The following is a 20,893-nucleotide window of genomic DNA, read 5'->3' on the forward strand; positions in this document are numbered from 1 at the left end:
TCAAAACAAAACCTCCCACAATGAAAAACAAATCTCTGGCTGTTTGCATGCTGGCTGACAGTTAGATAACAAGATTAAATTAACATTTCTGAGATGTCAATGAAAATGTAAAGAGCGTCTCACAAAAGACAGCATCTGGCCAAGAAAAACAGAAATGTATTTAATCTTGAATGTTTTGCACAAAGATGTATTCAGGTTATACAAACTCAAGGACTATTTTAATTTTCCTCATTTAATTTGATCATTTTCTACAGAGCCAGGTTAGATGTTGTAAAGCTAAGCTAACTGTCTTTGGACTGTGTGGTTGTGCAGATCTGACTGCTCAGACCTGATCAGGAAGGAACTAAAACTCATGAAATATGCGTTCAACCTCTAATTAAGTCATCATTTCAGACCAAGCTATCGAATACCTTTTCTCTCACTCTTGAATTCAGTGACTTCTCCATCAACCTTGATCAACAACAACAACCTCCAGTGGGACTTTCAAAACAACGAGGAGAAGCTTGAGGCTGATGTTAATTAAATCTGTATTTCTGTGATGTCTTGATTAAACACTTTTACTCCGGTCTCACCGGTGCAGGTTAAAACCTTTTTTTTTTAAAGATTATTTCAATTTGAATGGTTTACATGTCTTAAATTATTCAGGCAGTGCAGCAGGAAGCTGCTGCAAAGCATAATGCTTCCTCCCCCATGCTTGACAGCTAGGATGAGTGTCTAGCATTGGTGATCAGGGTCTGTTTCTTTTTCCTTTTGCTCTGTTTGAGCCTCGTGCATCCAGTGAAAGTCCAGCTGGTTGTTGAGATAGTTCAGTTGCCTCTTGACCGGGTTTTTATTTTTCTGATATGGATTCAGAAAATGTGAATGAGAAAATGCAAGAATCCAAACCAAACCAACCAAAAAAACGTCTACCTCTACCAGTGTGCTAAAATGCTATGTACTCACAGAATTAGTTTTCTTCGCTTTATTAAAACAAAAAGGGATCTGGAAGCAAGTTTTGTGATTTGAGTCTGACCTTACATGACTCAGCAGCTGTTTCTGGTCTGAGCTGACTCACAATAAACTCATGAGAATGACCAGCATCTATAAAAAAAAAATCTAATGTCCCTGGAGATGAAAGTAAATCTTAAATAGGGCCTCTTTCTTTCCCCTCATTGGGCTGTTTTCCCACAACAAACTGGTTCCAGTGCTGGATTAGCACCAGTTCTTTTTGTTTCAATCACCAGCACCAGAAAAGTGATGCCATCTTGTCACCAACGCTTTGCTGGAGCAGGCTAGTGGATGTCCAGTCCACCACGTCCTTTTTCCAATTCTAACAACCACTTCTTCTGTTTTACATTCACAAACACCCTCTGACAACACTATACAGTACCAATACAGCCCAGTACGTACCGGGTTCTGATAAGTGTTCAGTTTATTTATTGCGTTAAATTGAAACAGTTTCTTCCTCCTACCATTCCGTCCTCCAATAAGTCTGTTGATTTTTGTTTTCAGGCTTCTGGATCACTTCCCACTCGGCTATTTATGCCACCAGTGATGATGAGCGTAGAGTGATGGTGCAGATAACTCCCTATTTCGGTCACTGCTTTATAAAACTGATTTTTGCATTTTACATTTTCCAAGCCATTAGCTGGAGCTAATGCATGTGGCAAGTTGGGAAGATTTCTGCAGGTGTTTTGCTTTGGGTTCCCTTCCCCCACCTCCCTTTTTTCTCTTTTAGAGTAACACCGTGTTCTTAATGTGAACGCTGTGGGACACCCATTCCTAAAGCAACAACCCTGCGTTTTCTCATTTAACCAGCAGGTTGGTCAGAATGTGGATCGATGAACACCTCTTGTCAGAAAAGCCTGCAACTTTCGCAGCTTTCGAAAAGCTGTGCATCAAGGAACCAGATACCTTTGTAATCCAATTGGATTTGTTTTACATAGAAATGCACAGAAGGATTTTCTACAAGTTATTTGTTCCAATTATTGTACATTTTTACATGCATCTACAATTCTCAGAAGTAAAGATGGGCAGAGTTTCACCAGTCTGCTAAAAACTTTGTTTAAAGATACCAGAACAGTTTCAGAATAATGTTCCTCAACAAAAAATAAATAAGTAAAAATTTAAAAAGGGAATACATTGAATATCCCATTATATACAGTTCATAATATCATCAAGTTGTTTCAAGATTTAGGTGAAACCTCTGAGCTCAAGGGATAAGGTTAAACGTTATTATTGCATGGCTCTCAGGGGCCACTGCATTAAGAACAGGTCTGATTCTGTTCTGGACATCACTGCATGGACTCAGGAAGACTTCCACAGATCATTGTCTGTAAACACAGTTCATCATGTCATCCACAAATGCTGCTTAAAGCTCTATCATGCAGAGAAGAAGCCATGAGTGAACACCATCCAGAAACACGGCTGTCTTCTCTGAACCAAAGCTCATTTAAAATGGACTGAGGCAAAGTGGGAAACTGTCCTGTGATTGGACAAATTAAAATGTTTATGGAACCTACAGATGCCATGTCCTCCTTACTAAAGAGGAGAGGGACCATCCTGCCTGTTGTCAGCATTCAGTTCAAAAGCCTGCCTCTCTGATGGTATGGGGGTGCATTAGGGCCTCTGGCGTGGGCAGCTTACTCATGTGGAGACGCACCATCAATGCAGGGCAGAATACACAGGTTTTAGAACAACATCTTTTTCAGGGAAGGCCTTGCATATTTCAGCATGACAATGCTAAACTTCATGCTGCAACAGCAAGGCTTCTCAGTATTTTTTTATTACATTTTAAACAACTATGCAACTTCTTTAAAACAGGGATTGAAGATTTAAATCGGTTGACTTTTTTTGTATAGCAACCTGAGATGACTTCTGTTGTTAATTGCTACTATATATAAATAAACTCAGCTGAACTGAATTAGATAGAATTAAATAAACCAACTTCAAATGACTGTTTCAATCCGCAGTGTGAATGCTTGATGTGTGTGTGTGTGTGTGTGTGTGTGTGTGTGTGTGCAAAAATTACATACAGTAGAGGAAGACCCAACCCTATTTTTATGAGTAGTTTGTTCAGATGTTCTTATAAATTTAAATGATTTCAGAAACTTTTTCTTTTAACTTCACAAAAAAACCCAAAAAGCAAAGAAGCATACTTCCCAAAACACCAAACTATTGCTTTAATCATTGTACTCTATTTAATGCAATATTTCTTTGGCCAAGCCTTCCATCAGAGTGTGCATTTAATCTCGCTACAGTTTCTTTTTTTTATGTTAATGGGACTAAATCTACGTTTCTGCAGGATACAATACTCTGATCCTTGATTAACCCAATTAGCATAACCAGCTCAAGAGCAGGAAGCCACAGCGTATTAGGATAATAGAAAGAGCGACCATTTTATGAACAAGCGACTGTAGCGTTTGTTGCAACCCACCCTCCAGCACCCCCCTGCAGGCCTAAGATGTGCAGAGCGGCGCTGCCTGCCTGCCTGCCAACAACAGCACTCTGCCTGATGTGTCTGGCTCTTATTAACGTGAGACAGATTTGTGTCAAGCACAGCTCCTCTGCAGGATGAACCACTTGTTGCTGCACTTTGAAAAGGTTGCGACCGTTGTGCAATCGCCGACTGACAGAGACGTCAGGGCTGGGGTAAATGACACGCCTTCCATCAACTCATCCTCTGCCAGTGGGAGTCGACTGGCTCCCGCGAAAGGACAAAATTAGTTGGTTTTCTTCCTCTTCGCTGATTAACGCCCGCCTCCATGAAAGGCAGACAGTTGTATCTGTGTGTGTTTGTTTGTCTGTTAGCAAAACATCTCTTGGAGGCAACCTGATTCAAGATGGCCGCCACAGTTAATCAAACTTGGCAAACACATAAATGACTATAAATCAATCAGTTTTATAGATGTTGAGCTGAAATTCAGTTTGGTAGTAGCTGGGAATCACCCCCAACACTTGTTCTGATCCTACAAAACTTTCTCCTAGACCTGGCTGTCTGTTAGCAAAATATCTCGTGAACCAGCAAACGGATTTCATTGAAACTTTCAGAAAGTCATCACTGGATACACATCAGCAACTGATTAACTTTTGGAGTCAACTTCATTCAAGATGGCTATCACAGCTAATCAAATTTAGAAAGCACTATAATGGCTATAACTCAGTTAATTTTACAGAAACTGAGCTATAATTTGGGGCGGTAGTAGCCGTGAGTCATCCCCAACACATACTTCAAGTACTAACAGACCAGGTGTGATTTTTGTTTCAAATGTCTGCATGCAAGGCGATGGGTGATATGCATTCCTTTAAGACAAGCCAGTTTCATTTATTATTCTTTTTAACTGTGTGATTATCTGATCCAATTTCAGTCCACTGCTCCTTATTTTCTCTCACACCAAAGAAAAAAGAAACACTGTCAGATTCTGGTATTTATCGTGAATTAAACGAGTTCAGGGAGAAAATGTTCCTTTAAATTCGAGCCCATTTAACACTTCTTTTTTTTTATATGAGAAAACATTGATCTGAGTGAAGAGAGCGAGTCTTTCACAAGAGAGGAAGGAGATTATTTCTTCACCGAGATGACTCCTCTATGTCCGGCTCCCTTTTCAACAAAACTCAAAGTTTCTTCCAAGCGAAGCGTCACTGAGTAAACTTCCAGTGAGTCTCCTCTCCTGGAGGCCTGCCAGCCGTTGCGGGGCCTGCTTTTAATTGACTGACTGTCCACATGGTTGGAATATTCACAGGCAGTGCCAGAGGCGGACTTCTCCTCATCAGAAGCTGCTGTTGGTTGCGCAGCTCAGATCTGAGGCCAGTAATTGAATAAATGGGCTTTTGATTGATGTTTAGAGGAAGTCCCTTTCCTATTTAAATATTCATGGGTCCGCAGCCTGCAGGGAGGGGACGGGAATCCGAAGCGAAACCTGTGCACGGCAATGCAGCACACGAGGCTCTTTTGTCTGCTCCTCATGACAGTAAGAACCGTTCCATCCCGCCTCCAGAACATTTGGTCTCTAAGGACAATAAATAGACACATTTCTTATCCTGACTTTGTTGTGATGTCTAAAAATGCCCCAGGGACATGAGTGATAGACTAAAAAGGACCCAATGAAGTTGTTGGGACTCACGTTAAGGTGTTGAGCATGCATGTTCTCTGTAAATGAAGTCTTTTTTTACACCAGTCTGCTGGGCCAACAAATATTCCAATAACATCTAAAAGGAAGCAGCATCATGCAGGATTTATTTCAGGAGTGGAACCAGCCACCTCCATCATTGAACAAAATGTCAAGCTGGTTTAACTCAGTAAAAAGTGAAAGGTGGATGAGTGTGTGTTGGAGTACCTGTCTGTTAGCAAAATATCTCACAAACAACTGGACAGAGTTTATCATCAGGAAATAATCCTTGAATGTAGCTTTACAAATGATTCATTTTTGAAGCTAACCCAATTCAAGATGGCCGTCACAGCCAGCTAACCTTAACAACCACAAAAATGGCTGTAATTCAGTCAGTTTAACAAATATTGTGCTAAAACTTTGCATGGAAGTAGCTAAGAGTTATTCATAACACATAGACCGAGTCCTGTTCATCGTGCAAAATGTTTGCTTAAAACCTTTACATTATGCTAATGTCAACTCTGTTTGGCTGTTAGCAAAATATCTCATGAACCAATGAACAAATTGCAATAAAAACTTCATAAATTCATCATTGAATGCACTGCTACAACTGATTAATTTTTAGAGTCAATTCCATTTAAGGTGGCTGCCACAGCCAATCAACCATATCCAACACAAAAATGGCTGTAACTCAGTCAATTTTCCAGATATCGAGCTAAAATTTGATGTGGTGGTGGCTGTGAGTATTACATTATTGTACAAGATCATGCATAACATTATTTTCAAGGTTTAAACAAAATGGCTACATTTCCTTTGCCACTTCTAAGCTAAATTTGATTATAGTTTAAAAGTCTGGCATGAAAGGCAGCGGGCGATGTGCATTTTTTTAAGGAAATCTAGGTCTTGGATTATTATGCTTGCAGAATGTCAGCTATTTCTGATAAATTAAGCTGTTAAAAAGAAATGATTTAATGAAATTATCAAACAAAATTGTCCAGTAGATCAAAGGTCTGTAAAGATAGATTTTTGGCAAACGCCTTATCCTTTCAATCCACAGAATTAAAGCAAAAACTAACCAGTGCTAAAAATTTCACTCTTGAAAAAAAGAAAAAAAACAACCATCTTGAAGATGTGAATCATTAGAGGTGCTGAAAGCTGCCAATAAACCATAAAAGCTTTTCCAGCGAAACACCTCCTGATCGGAGTGAAAAAGATGCCTCATTAGCATCATAAAATCCCTGCACATCGTCAGGTGTGAAGTCCTGGCTGCCTGGAGGATTTTAATTGAGTGTGTGACCCCGCTCTCACTGGATTGTCAGCTTACAGAAAAGTAAAAAAACCCACCACAGCCTTGGAAGATGCCGAAGTGAAAGAAAAAGTGGCTGCTTGAAGTGAATCCAGCAGCCGCTACTAAGCCAACGAACGCAGAGGCAATCCGAGTCAGAGAGAGAAACTGTTTTTGGAGAAACAAAACGATCATAAATTGTCCGTTGAAGCGTTTTCTGCACAGAGTATCACCTTTCTTTCCACATACATGCTTTCAATCAAGGATTTAATCAGGCAAAAGTGGGAGTTTCAGAAGCAGAAAGGAACAGAATAAAAGACCACGAGTCAAACAGCATGCAGCTAAATAAACTAAACTTTGGGCAGTTTCTCTTTAGGTCTAAATGGTTTAAATTATCACCCAAAACCGAGGGTGACAGGTGATAATGGCTTTGTCTGCAGCGTTAGCAAATAATCTCATGAAGAAGTGAAAGTATTTTAGAAAGTAGTTATTAGATGCAGATCTACAACTGACCAAGTTCGACAGTCGACCCAATTCAAGATGGCCGTCGCAGTCCACTGCCCTTAGGAATCCCAGAAATGGCCATAACTCAGCCAATCTTGCATAAAATGAGCTAAAATTTGGTGTGGTAGTCGTCGAGGCTGATTCCCAACACATTTTGATCGGTATCAGATTGTCCAAGATCATTGTTTAGAATTTTGCATTTAAATTTGCTATTATCGATAAGGCCTTTGGTAAATAAAAAGTGCATTCCAAGCTAATTATCAGGCAAATTGCTAGAAGCATTATTTTTCTACATTTTAATGAGGAGGTATTGTTTTTTGTACATATATATACAGCATATATAGAGAACATATATTATCAAAGTCAAGTCGTGACCTGAACACGAGTTTATATGTAACATTCTGGAGCAGTAGTTCGGATGCCGAGTTTCTTGGTGAAACATGTCAGTAAGTTTTCAGCAGCACCTTTGAAGTGGGAGACACAGCGTTATATGAAGCATAATATCCCCAGGGTCTCATTTAGTATTTGGGGAAAATAAACATTTGCCAAGCCCAATCTTGTGCGAAGGATTTCTGCTCACATATTTCTGGCGAAAGAGTCGCTTCTACAATATAATTAAAGCGATAGGTATTCGGAGTTTGTCTGCGAGGAGAAGGGATGATTTCATCAATCAGTCCTGCTGACTTCAGGGGAGAGATCAGACGCTGTCGAGACTCTAAATAACACAAAACACAGTGTACCGAGCCACCTGATATATATTATTCTTGATGGATTTCTCACACAACTTTGGCTGAAATCAAAAATTCACTTTTAATTTCATGAGCAAGGATTTTGGATCCAAAGCTTATTTGTTATATTCCGAATGCTGACTTCAGAATTAGAGAAATCAAACAGAACAAAGTTAATTTTAACATCATTCTGGAGATCTAGTCACCTTGTGTTTTGGAAATTCATAATAATCTATCATGTTCCACAGCCCCCCCCAAAAAGCCCAAAGCAATAGTTTGAAAAACATTTTCAAGTTGTTTAAGACAAAACCATGTGTTTTTCCCTAACATTAACCAAGCTTTTGGTGCTTTTCTTACGTAACCTCCCCAACAAAGTTATGATGAAAAGACATCTGAAATCAGAAGGAAAGTGAGACATCCAAGAACAGTTTTCTGCAGGAGTCATCAAATTCGGATCTTCGGGGTGAAATCTGGGCGCTCTAAATTTCCACCAAGTGTAAGACATCTAAATCAGGAACATAACTTTCAGCTTCTTGAAAGCCTAATGCATTAGTCATAAATAATCCTCAATTTATGTCTTGGTCACGACACAGAAAACAGATTTCAAATCTCAAGAGTTTTATTTTCTGATTAAAAAAAAAAGGTCTGAAATCAACAAATGGAGTTTTATACATTTCAGTGTTCGAGTGTTTAACTGTCATCAAACGTCAGCGCTGACAATAACAGTAACTTAAAAAATATATTGTAATATCAACAAATTATAATTATTTTGTATGTTACTATTTTCTAGTTGTATGTAAATTAGCTTTTTGTTTAAAGTTAAACTGTTAAACATATACCCTACTTTAAGTTATTGACCAAAACAAACAAAAAAAAAACATAAAAGAAAGATGAATATGATTGTTCTAATTTGTCAAATTCCATTTTTTTTCAATATTACAAAAACATTTAGCATGTATCGATTTAGACATGATTGATATGATTTATGTGTTATTAGCTAAGGTATAGCCATTGCTGCGTTGGGTAAGGTCCATTAGCTGTAGCGGCCATCTTGAACTGGGTCGTTTCCAAATGTTAATGACTTGATGAACATCCGATGATTACTTTCTGAGATTTTGCTAACACTTATTGTTGTTTTATCTTTGGCGGCGGGTAACAAAATCATGATTGCAACTTTTTAATCAAAGATTATTGTTGTCCTAACTCTATAAAATGAAGTCTTTTTGTTCCTGATGTATGTGAAGGGGATTTTTGTACAATTTACATTGTGAATCTTTGCCCTACTTTAAAAACTATTTGCCAAAATGAAACAAAGATACATGTGATTTTTAGCAGTTTTCCATTTTCTTTTTAATCAACACAGTAATGCTATTATATACCATTTTAGCTACTATAATTTTTAATATGATAGTCCTGATAGCTAATTAGATTTTGTCACATAACACAGATAAAGTAAAACAAAAACACGTGCTGTAGGAGCTTATCTGTGCCTTTTTAATGACTAACTTTCTTGGCGTTCATTCAAAAGTCCTCTCCAAGAAGGAGAAAACAAAAATGAACTCTGTGTTTTGACTGAGCACACATTCTTTTAATCTCTCTCCAAAAACCACACTTCAACCACTCATTACATCCCTGCTGAATGTCTTCATTTATTACGTCTTTATATTTCACAATCCGGCCTTACAAATTGGTCCCCTCAAAAATGCACGAACGCGGCCGAGGAGCCCTGTGTCAGTCGAAAATGTGTTCCCGATGTTGCAACATGAGAGAGCGTGGGCACGGTCGTGTCGCTGTAGATTAAAGGAGATGCCACGTTTTATGACCTGCAATACTGGTACTAATTTGGGGACACTCGATACGGTGCGTTTTCTCAGAGGGAGACAAACACCGAAAAGCCGCAGCGCCGTTTCCTTTCAGCCCCTTCGCCAGGCTCAAGGTGACACAGACGCAAGGCCCTACAGGGTGCCCGGGATAAGCATCTCCTTCTAACAAGAGGAACAAAAGCACCGTGAGATGGAACAGGCCGCCAAGGCAAAATAAAGAGGCATGAACTGGCAAGTCCTCTATCTCCACATCTTGAGAAATAATCACTTCCTTCTGGGCGTGTTTGTGAGGGCAAAGGGTCTGTGCTGTGACAATATGCTGAGGAGGAGGCACACAATGCAGCAGAGTCTTGGACTCCTGGAAAAAGGCACGCCTGAAATGGCTGCTTATGAAGGACACATATGAACCCATATGCATCCAATCTGACAAAAGAATGAATCTGAATTAAACGTAATACGGTGCTGAAAAGATTGTTCCTGCTCTCCACATGTGCTTCACATTATTCAAAAGAAATAACAATAATAATAGAAAGAACTCATTTATCGCAGCTCACAGTCGTATAAGGTTTGCAGTAAAACAAAATCATATTTGTCCCTCAACACAGACCTCAGGTAACGTCCAGGGAAGGGAAGAGGTGAGCTGAGTTCAGCTCTTTTGTGACTTTAACAGCATTCAGGGAAAAATCTCTTTCTGATTCGAATGGATGGACGCCCGACTGGAGCCAGAGTTTCAACACCCAGCAGCCTGCAGTCACCTCTCTAACCATGTTTCAACACGTGTTTATAAGAGAATCAAAGCTGGAATTAGAAACATGTTTCTATTTTTTTCAAAAGACTTGACAGAAATTCCAAATTATTAACATATATATGTTGTAGTTTGCATCTTTCCTCCGTAGAAATGCAAACAGCAACAAGGGGAAAACGGGCGCGGTAAACTTTAGTGTCACCATCAAAAGCTCTGGACCATTTCATGAAGTGCTGCATTCTAACAATAAGTTTATTGAGTTTCTTGTTTTCTACATGAGCAAAAATATTGGGCAACACATAAACAATAAAAGCAATAAAAGCAGCTGAGTTTATAGTAAACGAATAAACATAAAATACAACAGACAGGCCATCGTTACAAGCAAATCAAAAGACAAAATCTAAGGAGTCCCTTTGAATTATAATGGAAAAACATGTAAGTTAGCTTAAAGAGAATAGTGGAGTTCTGATGAGGCGTTCCGTGAAAAGTTTATGAGTAATTAATATCTTACTTGTTGCAGATCTTTGAATGACCTCAGTGGGGAGAAGCAGAGCTCGGATCAGACTGATGAGCTAACAGCTAGTCCAGCTTGTCCATTAGGGACCAAGACCACTTCCAAACAACTGTCCCTTAAGCTGTCAAGAATTTCTTAGTAGTTTGTAAAAGCTCTATTTTTCACAGTTATGCCCTGTCCATTTTACATTGACAGCGGTATTTGTATTGTCTGTTCACACGCAAACCTAGCTTTTGGTGAGAAAAACATTTAACATTTTGGTGTTTCAGCATTTTTTGTTAGAATTTGTGGACAGAGACAAAAAATAAGCAAACACATCTAGAGTAGGGTAGACAAGGCCATAATTCTTTGGTTATTTGAAAGTGGAAAGGGCGGCAGCAGCTAGCTGTAGCATGTCCGGTGCATCCTGAGACTCTGCCAGCAGCAGTGTCAGAATATTTCTGCCAGAGTAACAAAAAACAGACTATTTTAGTAAAACCAACTCAACAATAATTTGACGCCAACCCTTTAACAAAGGGTTCTTGTCTCTCACTCGTCTTCCTGGTGGCAAAACTGAGGATACTTTTATTGTATTTCCAACTATAGTAGTTATACATTTACTTGGAAAGCCCAAAATGAAACACATTGGATCCAATTTGAAATTATCAAAAGCGTTTTCATTTCATGTAATATGTCAGAGCAGTATTTTTGCAATTTACGTCAGGACCAAAGGCGATGAGTTCATGTATCAATTTCAGTTTTACTTTTAAGACACAATGGAGAGAATGACACATTTTCAGACACCCAATTCAGCCCATAACAGCTGTGCAAATTCTGTATTTCTCATTGTGAAGTGTTACCATGGGGCTCCCTAATTAGAGCAGCAACAGTGCGAGCGGTTGTGTGTCTCACGTCTGTAGCGAGTTCAGTGGCGCTCTAATTGCAGCATTTGGGACACTCTTCTGAGCAAAGCAAATTCAGGGTCTCCGGTAAATGTGAGGAAGCAGCTTTTGTGGTCATCTGATTGGTTTTCCAATAAGATCTTTCACCTGTCACCTCATACAGTCATTCATCCACTGCAATAACAAACTAACTATATACATTTAATCTCCTGACTCCGGTGGCAGCGCGCCAGGAAGCTAAACGAGAGCCCCAAAACAGCTCGTGCCATCCTGTTTGGCGTCGAATGAGTGAGGGAAAGCAAAAACAATATCTTGGAATATTCGGAAATAAAACCACGATTTATTGACTTTATATTTGTGGCAGGAGCTTTCCAAAGCGTGACATATTCAAAAAAGAGGGAAGCAGAGAAATAATTCATTGTGCGTGAGGTTTTGTCATTTGAGAAGAGGACTGTTTACGTGTTACCACAGGATTAGAACGGGGGTGGATTTATGCCTCAGCGGAGGTAAGAATAATTCCATTTCAAATCCATAAGATATATGTATATGCATATGTTGCCCGGCTTTTCTAAAGCAAGTTGATGAATATAGCGTGGAGGATTTTCTGGCCACTGTTAGAACAGCTGTGGCATTTCTGTCCGAGCTAAGGAAAGCCAGACATGTGTTTATTTATCAGGAGCCCTTTTGTAATAGAGCCGTATTTCAAAAACAAAAGCAAACCATCAAAGTATTTATTTTAATTGTCACATCCTATTCAGGGCAGCGTTTATGTAAAGAATGAGGCAATGAGCTTGACAATGTGAAAAAGAAACAAAAATAACAACTTTTCGATGTGGTGCTGCTCAGCGCAGAATACAAAGAATTAGCATCTATTTAGATTATCTGTGAATCATGTCCCAGGAAGCATCTGTGTTTACAGGAATGTAAGCCACTGTACATGGCGTATTGATTGGATTCAGGTTTGTTGTTGCCACTAGAAGGATTGCTCGCAGAATCAGGAGAAACTCCAGAGTTTTGCATCAACCCAGACAAATGCGGCTTCATTTGTCTCTGAGAGCTTGTTAAAAAGCAAAACGAAAATCTCAGCGAGGAAAACATGCGATATACCATTCCCAGCTGAGCAATCCAGACTTTAAGAGACAAATGTGCTGCATTTTCTTCTCTCTAAATGGCACTTGCTATCAATATATTTTATTAAATATGAATAGTTCAGTAACAAACTCTGCCAGAGACCTGAAATGTAGTAAAAAATGTTCCTGGAACACAGCTCGGAAGTGAAATAAAAGTAAATGTAAGTGCTTGTTTTGAGTCTGTGTTATTGTTCAGAGGTGTCAGTGCTACCTCTGAAGTGGCACCAAACCAAAACGAGACTAATGATTTACAGTATTTCCTGCAGACGACCTTTAGAGGCTGTTGCAAATAGATTTTCAACTATAGCCAAAGCTGTGCAAGTGGAGCTCAGGCCAGTTGCTGAAGTGAAGCTGAGGCAGAAAGCTGCAGACGGAATTCAGGTTACGGCCTATTTCGGTTTGGTTTCACCCTTGTTTGCATGCCATATCTGCACCAGTTTCCCCGCTGACATTTACCAAGCTCATGATGAATGTAGAGTAGCTGTTATCAGCTTCTTCTCGCATGCAGGGTGCCGAGAAGGGCTCACTGTCAATAAGAGCATCCTACGGTGCCCACCAGGTGCTATGCGTTGAAATATAAACAAAAAACAGAGGTCATAAACATCCACGTGCACAGATTTGCCAACAGACATCATTCTGTTTGTGAACAAACATCATTGTTTGGGTTCAGCTAACTTAAAAAGTTAGACAAATTCTTACTGCCAGGATCAATATTTAATAATGAAACAATTGTAAAACTACACACATTCCCTGCCTATGCAACATAGACAACATACTACAGCCTAATTGGTTCATAAGAGCTGGAGGAGCTCTTATGAACTATTAATGAAGTAACACAAGGATAAAAGACCTCTAGAATTATACAAAGGTGTATTATTCTAATTTAATTGTTTTAATGACATTACCAGGAGGCATAAGTGATTGTTTTAAAAAAGTCTGAGACAACAGACAACACTATTGATGTTACTGACTATTATAGCCAAATGTTGCAATTTGTAGGTTTGTAAACCCTTGTTTCCCCTCTGATGTTGTGTCAAATTTCTTACTTTTGCTTGCTGTAAAATGCAGAATATAATTTAAAATCTTGCTTTTACCATACAAAGCTCTTTTATTGTTTCATATTGTCCTAACAAAGCCCTTCACTCTCAGACTGCAGGTTTCCTTCTGGTTCCTAGAGTTCTAAAAGTAGATTGAGCTAAACACAATGCCAGCTGCACACAGGCATCAGTGTTTTTGCAAATTCGTTCGCATAGTCTCCTAAACTGAGAAAACAGATTTTGATGACATCTGATTTTATTTTGACCCCGGGGACCTCGACCATAGCATCCCGACTGTTCCATGCTGATGACACAACATCCAGACCTCAATGTCCAGTAGCCTTGTAGACCCACAGGACTACTTCCTCTAATTAGTTTCCTCATTTATTAGTCAGACCCTTCTAGAGACCCTCGTGACATACAGTGAACAAGAAACCGAGTGCTCTCCTTTGATATGGAAACTACAGTTTTCATTCACCTTCACTTCCCATCACGCGTGGCACCCAAACGCCGACGAATGACGTTGATTATAATGGTTTGCTTCCTCGAGTTACTTCTGATTTGACTTTAATTCACTTCTAAAGGTGTGATCACAAACGGGGCGGGAGTCGGCCGAACCGTTTGCATGCGATATCTCTGGAACTCATTAGCCTCGGGGTGTTTGGATCTCTCTGCGAGGTGTGGATGGGAAATGAGAGACAGTGTTTGGTGGCTGCAGCTGAGAGTACATCTATCACTCTGCCAACTCCCTCCATCCCTCCTCTGGCTCAGATGAGAGCTTCAACCTTGAGGGCAAGACAGTGGTGAACATATGCAAGTAATTTGTATAGAATAAATAACAGGATGATCTTTTGACAATACGTGCAGCCGCTGTGGGCTTTATTATTGGCAGAGAAGAGACAGCTCTCTAGAGACAACAGTGTCAAGCCTCTTTCTGTCACTAAGGAGATCCAGTGTTGCCTCGACCAGCTTTCAAACCTTATTATAACTTAGGAGAGGAGTTCTCTAACAGCTCACACACTGAGATTAGTTTTTATTAAAATTCTGACCTTCTAACTGTAGGTTAAAACACAACAACCGCCTTCCAAGTCATGGTTTTGATCTGAAGTGCAGAAAAAAAATATGATTCAGAGCTTCTTTATTGTTTTGACGTTAAAACCTGGGTGTGAAAACACTCACTTCAAATTCACACATCATTACATGCAAAGGGTGTGGAGCTGGTAAGGAAATGCATAATAATGTGTGAGTAACGGATCACTGGAAACAAACAGCTTAATGCCTTATTTTTCATTTTCATCCAGACATCACAGCTGAGAGGGGGGGAAAAAAAAGTCCAGAAAAATAAACCTTAACACCAGATCTATCATTCTCGTCACCACGTCGAATCACCTTCCCAGTGAAGGTACAGATTATAGCTCGGCTCGCTTCTCACACATGAGGCAAGAAACAGATGGATTGCACATTAAAAGACTTCAGACCTGCCAGTGGCCGTTTATAAAAGGCGAAAAAAACGTGGGATGGAGGTGACATTCAGTCAGGAAGGAGAAAAGATTTAAAATGACATGATTTCCCAAAGGCCTCTGTAACTAAAGCGCAGTTGGAGAGGAAACCTAGAGTCAAATATATCCACCTTGAGTCTGGATGATTTGTTCTGTACCTGGATTAGGGTCTGTGAAATAGAAACACAGAGCAGCTCAGGCTTAAGATTCTCATTAAACATTGTGGCTGAAGGGGGGGGATCAACAAATTACACATCGGGTAATGCAATTGTGTTCGCAGGAATAGATGCTCGTGTGTTCACTTCATGTGTTTACGATTAATACAGATGCCGTTCTTTACTCTGGCTCGGCTAAAGAAAGGAAAACATGGCCCGATGCTTTACAGAGATTAATAGCAGCTTTTGTCAGACAGCGCATTTGCATTAGATGGATGAGAGCGCAGCATTTTATCAGACATCTGTTCAACCTGACCAGTCTCAGACAGTTGGAGCTGAAGCTTGCCTGCAGAACTGAATGAAGCCATGAACTGTTGCTAACACTGCGCAGTGACTTGTGGTGGACTGTCATCCAAGAATACCACATAAAACCAGATCTGTCTTATAAAGCTCTGCCGTCCCTACGGCTTTGAGCTGGGCCTTCGGAGCTTATAAAGGGGACGCGAAAGCCCTTTAAGAGGCTGCGTGGCCTCGGGGGTTACGGTAACAGCTAATTGTTTCGCTAGTGCGCCAAAGATATTTGCGGTGAGCTCACGAATCAAGTATGCAACTTATGCATCAAGCCACATCCCCTCATTCTCCTCCTGTCGCATGCAGCTTGTGATTTATAGCCGGACGGCGGGCTACAGAGGTATTGGATTAAACAAAATGTAAGAAGAACATCTGGAAAGGTTATTAGCTCCCAAATCTCAGCTTGGGCCACTTTGATAGTGATAGAATTGACATGCCAGTGGGACGCTGCGACTTTTTCTTTCCGAGCAGATGTGTGTGAGGTGAGGTTCATATTTTAAGTAGCTCGGTATTAATGGTCCCACTTAAAGCGCCAGGTGAGCTAACAAGAACCTCAAATGAGCCTCTTCCATGTGTCCCTAATGTCTCCCAGATGGAGAGAGCTTCAGTCCTGCTGGCGTCCTTGGTTGGGAACAAAAGCAGCACTTAATTTGAAAAATGAAAAGGCCTTGATAAGATAAAGGATCCATTCCAAAGCTGCGTGACACAGCCAGTGTAACACAAGTCATTCTAGTCAAGGATAATTGGGTAAAAAAAGAGCATCAGCAGGGAGTGTGCGAACATGGTACCTCTGTCTCCACTCATCTCAGCTCTGTAATAAGAGCACGGGGAGGTGTGTTGAAACACAACCCCATCACTATTCATCCTCACCCCCTTGATGCAACAATGACTTGCACACAGTCTGCTTTTCATTTAAGGGAATTACCTTTGGGAGGCCAGCAGACGTCTCAGGAGTTGCTCCGTGTGTGTTCCTCTCATCCCTGTGGAGCTGTCTCATTAACACAAGCTTGGGTTTATCATAGCCCCATCTCTGTCCTGCTGAAACCTGCAGCCTGCTGCATGGAAACTGAAAATAATGACGAGCATGCATCACAAAGTCCCTGTGCAGTGTCCCCAGGCCGCTGCAGCTTAGACTGTCGGCCTCTCTAACGAGTCGACAGTGAAGTTGAGGCCACTTAAGACTGAAAGAACAGAAGAGCCAGGAGGGAGAGCTGGGCTGCTACGAAAAGAGTAGCACCAGCTAGGTCTAATTTATGACTTTCAGGAGAGGTTTTGTGACAGCGTGTGTAGCTTACCTAATGAGGTTTTCGACATGGTACATAAGTTCTCATTGCTTTTCAATCTGAAGCGTGACATGTTGTCTTACTGCAGCTATTACTCTTTTCTTGTGTAAAACATGTTTTACAGCCACTGAAATAGCCTAATTATTCAATCATGCGTCGGGTGGCTACTTCCTTCAGAACTGCGTTGGGTTCAGGCGTCACCTCAACCCTGGGGAGTGGCTCGTATCGTTTATGTTTTATTAAAGCACGTATTGAGGCATCATTGATTCTTCTCGTAAACTGGGAGTTTCCATGATGCAAGCTTATGGGTGGGAGAGGGGGAGTGGAAGACCCATCAGGGGCTGTCAAAGGACATAATCCAGACCCACAGCCAGGAGAAAGCAGGCCAGCCAGCTGTCACCTCCCTGACACTGGCTGAGACCATCCATCTGGCTGAGAGAGGCCCACCACGGGCGCAGAGGAACATGCCAAATCCCAGACTTACATGAAGGCAGGAATGTACACACACAGGCAGACATGTTTAATGTGCACAGGGACACAGGAACAAACATTTATATACACGCAGTGACACGCTTGCAGTCCTCTTATGCATGATTCAATTTGCACAGGGTGGCACACGAGGGCTATCCTGATTAATCACCGGCTCAATCTGTGTTGCTGTCGGCATGAGTCGCTCCTTCACAGACAGATCAGTGAAACAAAAGTGACACGCTGCCGTCAAGCTCAACACACAAATAAACAATTAGAGCATTTGGCCGTAACGCTTGTTTTCACATACAGAAACACTCCGTCATGCAAAACAAACGTAAAGAGCAAGAGTTAACGTTTTTTTTCCCCCATACATCCAAGCATCATAATGAAGTACATAAAATAGTCTTCTTCTTGCAATAAATGTTGAACAAGTGGGTCTTCTATTCAAAATTTGGACATGCAAGACTTTTTACTGCTGTGATAGTTCTTTAAAGTCCAGATATTTTGGATTGGGGTTCTGTTGAAAGGCTACAAACTCTTAATATTCTACCTGTTGCAGATAGTTCTTTGGACACTGAAGTGGATTACTGTCATATTAAAATAGCTCTAAACTTATGGCAGTTCATGTGAATGTTTTACACATATTTACACCTCTGTCATTTTTGAATTACATGCTTATTTCCATCATATTCTTTGATTGTTAGCAAGAGTAAAAATAGTGATAGCAGCTAGCTGTAGCACTTCCAGCAGGAATATCATAATATTTTCACTGGAATGGCCATGTAATGTGAAACTGATGTTATGAAATACAAGAGTTTATAAAATAGTGTTCACATGAAACTCTATGAAAGTACTGGAGTTGTTTTAAGATGGCAGTAACCCACTTTTCACACTAGCAATTAACTCGGCAGTCTGATCAACAGTTAGGGTCCATTTCTCCAAACTGAGGTCATTTAAAGAGCTATCTACAACAGATAAGATATTACTTGTTTGCAACAGAACTGAACCGCACATTAAAACATCCAAACTATTGCTTTAAAGTAATAATTCCAACAGTGTGGAAAGGGACTCATTATCACCAAATGTGAGTCCTCAGACAGTCTCCAGAAATCTAATTAAATGGAAAAAATGAATGCTAATGAAAAATATTCATCATGTGTTACAGCAGTTTAAAACAGTACTCGTGAGTTGATTAAAAAAATGTCTTTTGTGTCGTAATTACCATATTTAAGAAGGTTATTAGCAATGTTTAGACACCAGTCCTCTTCCACTGTTATTTTGTTGGTCAGAAGTTGCAACATTTGGGATCCGCTGCTTTAAACTAGAACTTCACTGCAGATCAATCGAGCTTAAACACAAACAGTCCAGCACATGTAAATAAGAGGCGGTCAGTGATTTTGCCAGACATATGGAGAACATTTGGAGATATTCAGGCTCTAAAGCGACCACAACAGAGACGGACAGAGTATTAAAACACACTGTTTTGGTAAGAATTCATCTTCGCATAAACCCTAAATAGCCACAACTGTCTTCAAAATTCCTTTTACCAAGAAAAGAAATCCATTAATCCTTTTCCATTTGTCATTTTTATTTATTTTTTTCAATGAAATTCGTTTTAACTCGGTGTGCTTTTGTTTTGAATGTCAAGCTTGTCATTGATAGTTGCCCTTGGCATTCATGAAAACAGCACACTAAAAATCAATATCAGTTGATCGGGTCACATTGCAGGGATTTCATTCAGTTAGGAAGGAGCCTGAAACATACATGGAACAACTAATCAGTCCCAGATTCATTCAGAAATGAGACAATTAATGCCAACTTACACGCAAAGTATTACATATTTGTTATAATGAACAAGGAGTTGCATAGATTCAATAAAATATAATCTCGTCATTGTTTTGAAAGCCTATGAAGAGAGTGGAACAAATTAAATTTAAGAAGAACTAGAATGAGTTTTGCAACGCACTGTAAAGCTTTCCTGACAGCTAATAGTCTGGAGAACTGCTGATGTTTGAACTCTATTCCCAGATCAAACATGGATTTGGTGTACTTCTCTCTCTCTTTAATGCTCTTTGTATCACAAATTAAAACTATTAGCAATGCTATCTTTTAGTGTAGGGGTTCCCAAATGGTGGACAGCGGTCCAGATCCGAACACAAATGAAGTCATATCTGGACCCAGATCTGTTGTTAAATTTCAGTAGAATTAGATTATTTTGACGTCTTTTTGAAATATATACAGATTTGTTTTTACTGGCATATGTTTTCCTGTGTTTATGGCAATTCATTTCGAGCAGCATGGTTTTCCTACAGTTTAATTCAACAGAGCGGCTTTGCACGCATTAACATAATTCATTTTAGGTGGAGCGGCTTTTCTAGCATTTACAGTAATTTGTTTTAGGCAGTGCAGCTTCTCCAGCATTTAAGGTAATTCCCGCGTCTGGCCTGTGGTTTCCTTCAGCTGTTAACCGACAGAGAGGTACAGTCCTGAACAAACAATATAGTGACAGAAGAAAACTAACATGGCTCCAACAACAAGAGAATTTAAATTAATTATGAACCATTGCTAAAAAAAAAAAAAAAAAAGAAAAATTGGGGCGGACCTCATTGAATTTAAAAGAGGCCTTGGTCCTTTATACACATTTATTAAGTTGCAAATATGCTTAAAGGTTTGTTGAGCTATTTACAGAATTTAATTAATTTTTGCAGAAAAGTTAGCTCTTCATGTTATGAATACACCGAAGAGGCTTTGTTTTTGTAGAAGGGAGCCAGCTGCTGTTGTCTCTATGTGAAGTAATATTGATATGAAAGGACAAATAAACTGCAAAATTGCCTCAAGCTGTTGCTTAAAGGGATAATTTGGCTCTTTTGAAGTGGGATTTTGAGGAGGTAGCTCTTTGAACATTCTCTGTTTGGAGAAAAAAAAGAGTTTCTTTTGACCAGGCTGAGAAGCTAATAGTTAGTCAAACTGCTGTTGTTTTCAAACAAGCCCAGAATATTAAAAAAAAATCATAACAGTTCATGCAAATGCTTGTTTCTTAACTTTCACCCTGGCATCATTTTCACATTATTATTATTATTCTGGTAGAAATATAATGATATTCCTGCAAAAACGTGTCCCCAGGCTGCACCAGGAATGCTACAGCTAGTTGCTGTTGCCACTAATGATGCTTGCGAGTGATCATAGAAGTCTTTGTAAATAACTGGGTACAGCTAAACTGATGTAGTGTAAAGGTTTAGAGGCTGGAGTTGTTTTAATATAGCAGCCGTGTACGCTGGTGTTGGCCTCTCTCAGACCATCTGTTAGCTTCTCAGTTTGGTCAGAATTCAACTCTGTTTCTCTAAACCAGGGGTCTCCAATCCTGGTCCTCGAGGGCCACTATCCTGCATGTCATTGTTTC

Source organism: Kryptolebias marmoratus, linkage group LG6, assembly GCF_001649575.2.
Source record: "Kryptolebias marmoratus isolate JLee-2015 linkage group LG6, ASM164957v2, whole genome shotgun sequence".
Taxonomy (NCBI): Eukaryota; Metazoa; Chordata; class Actinopteri; order Cyprinodontiformes; family Rivulidae; genus Kryptolebias; species Kryptolebias marmoratus.